We start from the raw sequence: 12,767 nt of genomic DNA on the forward strand, positions 1-12,767 counted from the left end.
GGAGAGTTGGTGAAGATGAAAAATAAGAATACTCCTCCATTGCTGGTGGGATTGTAAGCTGGTACAACCACTCTGGAAATCAATCTGGTGGTTCCTCAGAAAATTGTACATAGTATTACCTGAGGACCCAGCTATACAACTCCTGGGCATATACCCAAAAGATGCTCCAACATGTAACAAGAACACATACTTCGCTCTGTGCACAGCAGTCTTACTTATAATAATCAGAAGCTGGAAAGAACCCAGATGCCCTTCAACAGAGGAATGGATACAGAAAATGTGGTAAATATTCACAATGATATACTACTCAGCTATTAAAAACATTGATGTCATGAAATTTTTAGGCAAATGATGGAATAGAAAATATCATCCTGAGTGAGGTAACCCAATCACACAAGGACTCACATGATATGCACTCAATGATAGGTGGATATCAGCCCAAAAGATTGGAATACCCAAGATACAATACACAGACCACATGAAGCTCAAGAAGAAGAAACATCAAGATATGCATGCTTCAATCCTTCTTAGAAGGGGAAAATATGGAGATAAAGTGTGGAGCAGAACTGAAGAAAGGGTCATTCAGAGACTGTCACACATGGGCATCCATTCCACATGCAGTCACCAACTCCAGTCACTACTAGGGATGCGAAGAGGTATGTGCTGACAGGAGCCTGTTATCCCACTCTCCTGTGAAGCTCTACCAGAACCTCAAAAATACAGAGGCAGATGCTAGCAACCAACTATTGAACTGAAAATAGGATCCCTGATTGTGGAGTTAGAGAAAGGACTGAGGTAGCTGAGGGGGTTTGCAACCCCATAGGAAGAACTACAATATCAACCACCCAGACCCCCCCCCCAGAGCTCCCAGGGATTAAACCACCAACCAAAGATTACACACGAAGTGACCCATGACTCCAGGTGCACATGTAGAAAAGGATAGCCTTGTTAGGCATCAATGGGAGAAGAGGTCCTTGGTCCTGTGAAGGCTAGATGCCCCAGTGTGGGGGAATGCCAGTGCAGGGAGATGGGATGGAGTGGGTAAGTGGGTGGGGGAACATCCTCATGGAGGCAGGGAATGGGGGAATTGGGATAGAGGGTTTCTGGAGGGGAAATTGGGAAGGAGGATAATATTTGAAATGTAGGTAAAGAAAATATCCAATAAAAAATGAAAAACATTGATAAAAAACCAAAACAACAGAATGTGAAGGAATTCAAAATATCAGATTCTACTACAAAAGGCTATATTCAACTAAACTGGAAAACATGGAGGAAATGGACAATTTTCTAGACAGATATAAGGTAACAAAGTTAAATCAGGATCAGGTAAACCATCTAACCAGTCCCATAATTCCTAAAGAAATAGTAGCAGTTATTAAAAGTCTCCCAACCAAAAATAGCCCAGGATCAGATGAACCCTTCTGTGCAGAATTCTATCAGACCTTCATAGAAGACTTCATACCAATACTGTCCAAACTATTCCACAAAATTGAAACAGAAGGAACACTATTCAATTCCTCCTAGGAAGCCACAATTATGGTTCTACCTAAACCACACAAAAACCCAACAAGGAAAGAAAACTTCAGACCGATTTCCCTTATGAATATCAATGGAAAATTACTCAAAATGAATCCAAGAACAAATCAAAATGATCATCAATGATGATCAAGTACTTCATCCCAAGGATGGAGGGATTGTTGAATATACAGAAATCAATCAATGTAATCCACTATATAAACAAACCAAAGGAAAAGACCACATGATTATTTTATTAGATGTTGAGAAAGCATTTAACAAAATTCAACACCACTTCATGATAAAAAGTCCTGGAAAGATCAGAAATTCAAGGCCCATATCTAAACATAGGAAAAGCAATATACAGCAAACCAGTAGCCAATGTCAAACTAAATGTAGAGAAACATGAAGCAATCCCACTAAAATCAGGGACTAGACAAGGCTGTCTACTCTCTCCCTACTTATTCAATATAGCACTCAAAGTTCTAACCAGAGCAATTAGACAATAAAAGGAGGTCAAAGAGATATAAACTGAAAAAGAAGAGGTCAAAATATCACTATTTGCAGATGATATGATAGGATACTTAAGTGACTCCAAAAATTACACCGGAGAACTCCCAAATCTGACAAACAACTTCCACAAAGTGGCTGGATATAAAATTAACTGAAACAAATCAGTAGCCTTCCTCTACTCAAAGGATAAACAGACTGAGAAGGAAATTAGGGAAATGATACCCTTTACAATAGTGACAAATAATATTAAATACCTTGGTGTGACTCTAACCAAGCAAGGGAAAGATCTGTATGACAAGAACTTCAAGTTTCTGAAGAAAGAAATTGAAGAAGATCTCAAAAGATGGAAAAATCTCCCAGGCTCATGGATTGGCAGGATTAATATTGTAAAAATGGCCATCTTGCCAAACACAATCTACAGATTCAATGCAATCCCTATCAAAATTTCAACTCAATTCTTCATAGAGTTAGAAATAGCAATTTGCAAATTCATTTGGAATAACCAATAACCCAGGATAGCCAAAACTATTCTCAACAATAAAAGAACAATAAAAGATGGGGGAAATCTCTGACCTCAAGCAGTATTACAGAGCAATAGTGATAAAAACTCTATGGTATTGGTACAGAGACAGGCAGATAGATCCATGAAACAGAATTGAAGACCCAGAAATTAACCCACACATCTATGGTCACTTGATCTTTGACAAAGGAGCTAAAACCATCCAGTGGAAAAAAGACAGCATTTTCACCTAATGGTGCTGGTTCAACTAGAGGTCAGCATGTAGAAGAATGCAAATCAATCCATTCTTATCTCCTTGATCAAAACTCAAGTCCACGTCAATCAAGAACCTCCACATAAAACCAGATACACTGAAACTAATAGAATAGAAAACAGGGAAGAAGGGGTTGGGGACTTAGCTCAGTGGTAGAGCGCTTGCCTAGGAAGCGCAAGGCCCTGTGTTCGGTCCCCAGCTCCGAAAAAAAAAGAACAAAAAAAAAAAAAAAGAAAAAAAAAAAGAAAAAGAAAACAGGGAAGAGCCTCAAACACATGGGCACAGGTGAAAATTTCCTGAACAGAACACCAATGGCTTATGCTCTAAGATCAAGAATTGATAAATGGCACCTTATAAACCTGCAAAGCTTCTGTAAGGCAGAGGACACTGTCGTTAGTACATAATGGCAGCCAAGAGATTGGGAAAAGATCTTTACTAATCCTACATCCAATAGATGGCTAATATTCAATATACACAAAGAACACAAGAAGTTAGACTCCAAAAAATCAAATAACCCTATCAAAATATGGTGCAGAAATCAAAACAACCCTGAGATTTCACCTCACACCAGTGAGAATGGCTAAGATCAAAAACTCAGGTGACAGCAGATGCTGGCGAGGATGCGGAGAAAGAGGAACACTCCTCCATTGTTGGTGGGATTGCAGACTGGTACAACCATTCTGGAAATCAGTCTGGAGGTTCCTCAGAAAATTGGACCTTGAACTGCCTGAGGATCTAGCTATACCTCTCTTGGGCATATACCCACAAGATGCCCCAACATATAAAAAAGACACATGCTCCACTATGTTCATAGCAGCCTTATTTATAATAGCCAGAAGCTGGAAAGAACCCAGATGCCCTTCAACAGAGGAATGGATACAGAAAATGTGGCACATCTACACAATGGAATATTACTCAGCTATCAAAAACAATGACTTTATGAAATTCGTAGGCAAATGGTCAGAACTGGAAAATATCATCCTGAGTGAGGTAACCCAATCACAGAAAAACACACATGGTATGCACTCATTGATAAGTGGCTATTAGCCCAAATGCTTGAATTACCCTAGATGCCTAGAACAAATGAAACTCAAGACGGATGATCAAAATGTGAATGCTTCACTCCTTCTTTAAAAGGGGGAACAAGGGGCTGGGGATTTAGCTCAGTGGTAGAGCGCTTACCTAGGAAGCGCGAGGCCCTGGGTTCGGTCCCCAGCTCCGAAAAAAAAGAACCAAAAAAAATAAAATAAAATAAAAGGGGGAACAAGAATACCCTTGGCAGGGAAGAGAGAGGCAAAGATTAAAACAGACACAGAAGGAACACCCATTCAGAGCCTGCCCTACATGTGGCCCATACATATACAGCCATCCAATTAGACAAGATGGATGAAGGAAAGAAGTGCAGGCCGACAGGAGCCGGATGTAGATCGCTCCTGAGAGAGACAGCCAGAATACAGCAAATACAGAGGCGAATGCCAGCAGCAAACCACTGAACTGAGAACGGGACCCCCGTTGAAGGAATCAGAGAAAGAACTGGAAGAGCTTGAAGGGGCTCGAGACCCCTTATGAACAACAATGCCAAGCAACCAGAGCTTCCAGGGACTAAGCCACTACCTAAAGACTTTACGTGGACTGACCCTGGACTCTGACCTCATAGGTAGCAATGAATATCCTAGTAAGAGCACCAGTGGAAGGGGAAGCCTGCTAAGACTGAACCCCCAGTGAACGTGATTGTTGGGGGGAGGGCGGCAGTGGGGGGGAGGGTGGGGAGGGAAACACCCATAAAGAAGGGGAGGGGGAGGGACTAGGGGGATGTTTGCCCGGAAACCGGGAAAGGGAATAACACTCGAAATGTATATAGGAAATACTCAAGTTAATAAAAAAAAAGTGAATATATAGAATGCTATTATAGAGTTTCTATTGGGGTGTTTTCTTCATTTCTTTCTGCATGTCTTTCTTGAACCCTTTCTTATCTTTAGGTCATCTTATGTTACCTTTATTTCAAAGCAATTTTTATAACAATCATATTTGTTTTTATACATTTCTTGATAATTATTCTGCAACAGCAACCAGGGGCAAACCAAAAGAATAAAAAATGAATCAAAATAAACTAGGAAAGTTAATTCATCACAACGAACAGTGTAAAGGTAGAAGGGAAGAAAACTAGAAAAGAAGTTATCACATGACTATGAACCTTACCTATTTCTAATCATCTTAAGTATAAATTGAATTCCTCAATTAAAGGACCTACCAACTCTTTAAAAGCACATGTTAAAATATAAAGGAAAACCATGTTACCTATATGAAACTTACTTCCCTCTAAGGACATATGGAAAGTGAAAGGATGGATTGCAGCATTTATGTAAATGAAATGCAAAGACAGGAGTAGTCATATAAGATAAAGTAAACATTACAAAGCATGGTGAGAGGAGACAAAGAGAGATACTATACAATGATACAATGTAATGATATTGTGTAATGATACTATGTAATGATCCTGTGTAATGACATCATGCAATGACACTATGTAATGATATTATGTAAAGATACTATGTAATGTTGAATGTCTCAATTCAGTAACATTGTTAGATATAGGGGTGTTTGGTATCAAAGCATTCAAATATCTGAATCAAATCCTAAGGACAGAGTTAGAGTCCAGTGAATAATGGTAGTGACTCAAACCACTCACTTTCAGTGGATAGATCTTCCAGGATGAAAAATTAACAAAGAAACAGTAGTAAATTATACCACAGGCAGACCTAACAATCCTCTATAGATCTCTCCCTCAACAGCTGCAGGGTACACATTCCTCTCAACAACATGTGGGACATTCTGCAGGACAGATCGTGTGGGGCACAAAGCAAGCTATGGTGCAATAATACTAGAAATCAGTAACGAGAAAAACCTTGGAAATTAACAGTCACTTACTCCCCAGCAACTAGCAGACCAAGTAAGGGAATTAAGACATTTCTCAAAACAGAAAAGAACAGAAACACCATAGCAAAAGCTATGTCATAAACAAAACATTAACAACAGGGAACTTTATAACTGAGAACTGTATCAAAAATCTAGAAAGACAGTTGTTATAATGGCTAATTTTCACTATCAATTGACTAGATTTAGAATCTCCATGGAAATATACTTCTTCTGGATGTGTTTATGAGTGTGTCTCTGGAAGCTTTGACTTAAGAAGGAAGATCATCCTGAATGTGGGTGGGCAATTCCATGGATAAGGAGGCAGCACTGAATGACAAGACAGAGCAAGCTGTCACCTGCATCATCTACTTTCATTTCTAACTGTAAATGCAATGTGAACTTTGTGAACCTGCCGCCATGTTTTTTTCCACTGTAGCCAGCCATAATTGCAAACTGAAAGCCAAAATAGACCTGTACCTCAGGTTGTTGTTATTAGATACTTTTTCACATCAATAAGAAAAGAAATTTTAAAAAGCTAGAAATGGTGATGACTACTTCTAATTTCAACACCGAGTGGCTGAGGCAGGAGATCATGAGTACAAGGCCAGCTTATGCTACATAGCTTGACTTTATGGGGATGAATGAGGTCTTAAAGAAGCAATTTATTGTAGTAGATCAAAGAATTGTAAAATAATATAAAACACGACTATATTCGTAGAAGGAAAGAAAGAAATGAAATAATATAGATTGGGGTAGAAATAAACATGATAAAAAATTAAAAATATAAAAGACCTGGTTTCTTGAAAACATAGTTGATGAAGAAGGTAGCGGATACCAGGAAGACATGGTGGCTTCATTTGGTTTTCTATTGCTGTGATTAAAAAAAATCATAATGAAAAGTAACTTAGGGAGAAAATGATTTGTCTGGCTTATGATCCCTACCACAGTCTGTCACTAAGGTACGCAGGGAAGAAGCCAAGCAGGTCAGGAATCATGAAGCAGGAGCTGAAGCACAGCCCACAAAGAATTGCTGCTTTATTGGCTTGCTGTTCCGTGATTTGCTAAGCTCTTTTTCCTTTTTTAAAAAATTGGATATTTTATTTATTTACATTTCAAATGTTATCCCCTCTCCCGGTTTCCTCTCTGCAAACCCCCTATTTCATCCCCCTTCCCCCTGCTTCTATGAGGGTGCTCCCCCACCCACTCCCACCTCACACCCCTAACATTCCTCTACACTGAGACATCCAGCCTTCACAGGACCAAGGGCCTCTCCTCCCATTGATGCCAGATAAGACTCCTTCAGCTCCTTCAATCCTTCTCCTAATTCCTCCACTGTGGTCCCTGTGATCAGTCTGATGGTTGTTTCGAGCATCCATATCTGTATTTGTTAGGATCTGGAAGAACCTCTCAGGAGACAGCTGTATCAGGCTTCTGTCAGCAAGTACTTCTTGTCATCAGCAATAGTGTTAAGCTCCCTTTCTTAAACCATCAAGATCACTAGCCCAGAGGTAGCACTGCCCACACTGGGCTGGGTCCTTTCACATCAGACATTAATCAAGAACATTCCTTACAGACTTGCCCACAGATGATCTTATGAAGACATTTCTCAATTGAGGTTTCTCTTCGTCTTCCCAGATAATTCTAGCTTGTGGCAAATGTTAACAAAAATCTAATCAAAACACATGGTTTTGCTATAATCCCTGGAAATAAATCAAATTAGATAATAGCTATCACTTTTTAATTTTTATTGTAATTTTATGTGTCCATGTTTCGCTTTTATATCACTTTTTTGCCTGTGAAAGCCAAAAAAAGGTAAAGGATCCCCTGGAACTGGAGACATTTGTGAGTGTGGGTGTTGGGAATTCAACCTGAGACCTGTGGAAGAGCAGTCAGGGCTTTTAACTGCTATTATTATAAGAGATAGGTGACAGCTGAACCACTCGAGTGTTACTAGCAAATTACAATAAGAAACCGCAGTAGGATGGGAGAGAAAGTCAGGGCGGCTCCTAGAGGAGCTGGTTGGTCCGTGAGAGGGAGTGAGGCAGCTAGAAGAGGGTCCAAAGTGGATCTTATTAATAATTTGAAGAGCAGAAAAAGAGACAGGAAGGGGACAAACCTTATGAATGGCAATGGCACCAACAGTGAGAGAAGCACTTAATTGCAGTGCTGGCAAGAAGCCATTTAAAAGAGACCTCCTCTGAGTCAGCAGCGGAGTGATCCTAGACCCTCCCTGAACCACACACTCTGGGAATCTGGAGCGAACGTTTCTATGTGGAGCATGGGACTATATGCTAAAATCCAGCCTGAAGAATACGTCTAGCCAGCAGGGGAGAAACTGAATAAGAACCAAATGGTAGAAATCTGATCTCCGATCCTACGCAGAGTATACTGTGGAACCCTGACATAATTCTCTGTGCATACCCATTTACCAAGAATGACATAGTAGTTCAGCCAGCATTTACATTCTGTCTTGTGAAGGACCCACACAGGCTCACCTCCCCTCTGAAAGGTCTTCCCAAAGGCAGATAGCGCTCATAGCTGGACCAGTAAAAGACTGCCTAGAATCAATCTCTCTCTCTCTCTCTCTCTCTCTCTCTCTCTCTCTCTCTCTCTCTCTCTCTCTCTCCTGTCTTCTTCATTTTTAAAAATAGATTTCTCAAAAGAATATCAACTGGCTTCGTTTGGGTGGTCCCCTTAATTCAGCCAGGAGAATGTTCAGTTTGTCTTCACTTTTTTTTGTTTCTTCTTCCTTTATCTACATCTACCCTGTTGCCCCACTTGTTCCTTCTTCTATTTACTTCTTCCCCTTCATTTTCTCTATCATCCTAAGGCCATCTGCTATTCTTCTATGCCCTTTTCCTTTCCATTTCTACTCTCAGGAGTATCTTAGTTAACACTGTACCACTAAAACCATTAGAATGGAAGGGAAATTACTTTTTCATTGAGTATTACTGTACTTTGGATCTGACCTTTTATAGTAATTGGTTTGGAAAACAGTGTTTTGCTCTCAGGATAGCACTGGGGACAGATGCCAGGCTTGACCGCATTATCTCTACTGAGCTGTAACTCCAATCCAGAGGAGAAAATGATACCTCAACATTACTACAACCTAGTCCTACTTGAAGATTGTAAATATTGCCATTGAAAGAAAAGGAGTGATTAAAAAATGAAGGCATTGAATCTAATCTCAGATGTGAAACTGGAAATAGAAAATTGGAAAAAACCAAAGCACTGTTAGTGATCTCACAGTAATGGCTCCCACCATGAAGGAGTTAGATGATGTCTCGGATAAAGAATTTAATAGTTCCCTGTTGAAGGAATCAGAGAAAGAACTGGAAGAGCTTGAAGGGGCTCGAGACCTCATATGTACAACAATGCCAAGCAACCAGAGCTTCCAGGGACTAAGCCACTACCTAAAGACTATACATGGACTGACCCTGGACTCTGACCTCATAGGTAGCAATGAACATCCTAGTAAGAGCACCAGTGGAAGGGGAATCCCTGGGTCCTGCTAAGACTGAACCCCCAGCGAACTAGGCTGTTGGGGGGAGGGCGGCAATGGGGGGAGGATGGGGAGGGGAATACCCATAAAGAAGGGGAGGGGGAGGGATTAGGGGGATGTTTGCCCGGAAACCGGGAAAGGAAATAACACTCGAAATGTATATAAGAAATACTCAAGTTAATAAAAAAATTTAATAGTTTATAAATCTATTCAAAGAAATCAAAGAGGACACAGATTGACTCCTAAATGAATTCAAAGAGAACACAAGCACACAGCTAAGAAAATAAGGAAGTTAGCACAGGATATGAAAGTGCAATTTAATACAGAGAAACACTGAAAAACATGGAATATTGGAAATGAGAAGGTCAGGAAGTCAAACAATGGCAATAAAGGAGTGGAAAGGTTCAGCAATGACAGATCAAAGGGGGACAGGACATCAGAACCCAGGGAGACAGGTAACTTAAAACATTCAGACAATGACAAAGATAAGCTAATAAGGAAGGACAAATAGAACATAGGCTATCTATGGACACTATGAAAGACCAAATAGCACAAGTTATGGGCATAAAAGAAGAAGAATTTTATGCTAAGGACAAAGAAAATAGGTATGGAAGCATACAGAACACCAAACAGGAATGACTGGAAAAGAACTTCCCCACAGCGCACGATATGCAGAACAAAGGAAGCATAGAAAGGTAAAGAAACACCAATCACACAAAAGCAGATCTGTCAGAAGAAAAGCATATTTCTTCAACATAAACTGAAAAAGCAAGGAGAGCATGAGGTGATGTTTCAAGATTTAAAAAACGGTAACTGCCAACCCAGATTCTACACACAGAAGAGAATGGTTCATCCAAGTAGCTACAGGAACAAATACAATGCACTAGATCAGGAGAAAAAACACTATAAAACCCTCAGAACAATGATTCTATATGTACCTTTCAATAATTACTATGAATGTCCTCAATTCCTCAATGAAAACTAGCAGCTTGAATTAAAACATACTATCTATGCATTTGCCTGAAAAACCAATTACAAAAAAAGCACAGCTTTTGTGTGAAAAGATGAAAATGGATATTCAAGGCTGTTGGAGATAGAAAGCAAGCCGGTGTGGGAATGATAACTTCTGACATGATAGACTTCAAATCAAAGTCACAAGGGATAATCCCAAGTCATTATATAGAGATTAATTATAGTGGTAGTCATCAAGAGGGCATTACAGTTCTAAACACGTAGGCACCAAACATGGGTTCACCCAGTTTCAAATACCACTGGATGAACAGAGACCGAGCTCAGCACAGTAATAAAGGGCACCTGGAATACATACACTCAGCAATAGTAGAGCAACAACCAAGAACCACCAACGTTAAGTGGCGTTAAAGATTAAATGAACTTAAGAGGTAGCTATAAAACATTCCACCCAAATATTGCATAATAAATATTGTTCTCAGTAGCCCACAGACCTGCCTCTAAAATAGATATACTGAAAGACATAAAGCAAATCTTAGCAAAATATAAGGACTTTGAAATAATTTCTTGTATTATATTTGCTTGCATAGGAATAAGGCAAGGAATAAATATAACAAAAGTTATGGTATACTCATGGACCCAGGGAGAGTGAAGAACACATTACCAAATGGTGAATGGGTCATTAGAGAAATCAGGATAGAAATTTTACAACTTCTTGAATCAAATGAAAATGAACACACAGCATACCAGAGCCCACGGGATACAATGCAAAGAGTTCTAAGAGGGGAGAAAGATTATAGCTATGTGACTATAAAGCTACGTAAAGTGATTACAAACCTATAAGTTATAAGTTATAAATTTATATTTATATGTTATAAGAAATAAGTATAAATTATGAATTATTAACCTATAAATTATGTGATTATAAACCTGATTTAAAAAGTAAAAGATTTCTGCAATAAAATTCGAAGTAAGAAATTTAAAAAAGCAAAAATTTAAAGGAAAGGAATTGAAGTAGACAACAAAATAGGAGAGAACCCTTATGCCCATGGGTCATTAAAACTTACAGTGATGACCTCTTAGCAAAAGCAATATACTGGTTCAGTGCAATGATACTCTTCACAGAAAGAGAAAAGGCAATCCTCAAATTCATACAAAAATTCTGGAGTCAAAATGATTTGCTCTGAGCCAAAGGAGCAAAGCTGTAGGTATCATAATGCCTGACGTCAAGTCATACTGTCAGGCCACAGTAATAAAAACAGCACCAGACCAGCACTGAAACAGAAGCATGCATCAAGGAGCAGAATAGAGAACCAAGGATTAAGGCAGGCCTGGTGGTACATGCCTTTAATCTTAGTACTTAGGAGGCAGAGACAGTGAGTTCAAGGCCAGCCTGGTCTACGTAACAAGTTCCACATCAGCCAGGGGTAACATGATACATGGTACACAATAACTCTCTCTTAAAGTAAAAAAGGAAGATAAAGTGGAGGAAGAGAAATTAAATATGTACCTATAGTCACCTATTTGGGTTTTGTTGGTTTGTTTTTACAAAGATGCCAAAACTGCATATTGAAGATGTGTGTTATCTGAGGGTTTTATTGCTGTGAAGAGACACCAGTGACTGTGGAAACTCTTATAAAAGTAAACATTTAATTAGGGCTGGCTACAGTTTCAGAAGTTTAGACCACTATCATCATGGCAGAAACATGGCAGCAGCAATGTGTGGGCAGATGTGGTGTTGGGGAAGGAGCTGAGAGTTGTACATTTTGATCCACAGGCAGCAGCAGGGGAGACTGTCATCTGTGGGCAGTCAGGAGGAAAACAATGTCATACTGGCCAGACTTGAGCATATATATGAGACCTCAAAGCTGCCGCTCCACTGCAATACACTTCTTCTAATAAGGCCACACCTCCTAATCGTGCCACTTCCCATGGCAGGAAGGGGTGGTAGTTGGGGAGGGGGAACACCCTTGTAGAAGAAGGGGAGGGGCGGGGAAGGGGTTAGGGGGCTTATGACAGGGAAACCAGGAAAGGGGATAACATTTGAAATGTAAATAAAAAATACCCAATTAAAAAATGTTAAACAAGAAAAAAAAGTAAAAAAAAATTGAGGAGCATGACTTGTGTGGCAATCTTTCTTTGAATTAAAAATTAAACTTGGGGAAAAAAGAAATGTAAGTAAAAATATCCAATAAAAAAAAAGAAAGAAGGGGTTGGGGATTTAGCTCAGTGGTAGAGCGCTTGCCTAGGAAGCGCAAGGCCCTGGGTTCGGTCCCCAGCTCCAAAAAAAAAAAAGAACAAAAAAAAAAAAAAAAAGAAAGAAAGAAAAGAAAAGGAAACAAAACCACTTCAAGATATAAAGAAATAAGGAAAAATTCTAAAAGAGAAACCAGTCACTTAGAAAATAGTACAAATTGACAAATGTAATTTCATGAAATTAAGAGACTTCTGTACATACCATCTACGTATAAAGGTATTTTTAGTTTCCTATTGGGTATTCTTCTTGTTTTCTTCTCTTGACTACTGCTTTGGTCAAGACTCTAAATATTATAAGGAACAAAAAGAGAAAAAGCAGACAT

This window comes from Rattus norvegicus, chromosome 5 (assembly GCF_036323735.1).
Source record: "Rattus norvegicus strain BN/NHsdMcwi chromosome 5, GRCr8, whole genome shotgun sequence".
Classification (NCBI taxonomy): Eukaryota; Metazoa; Chordata; class Mammalia; order Rodentia; family Muridae; genus Rattus; species Rattus norvegicus.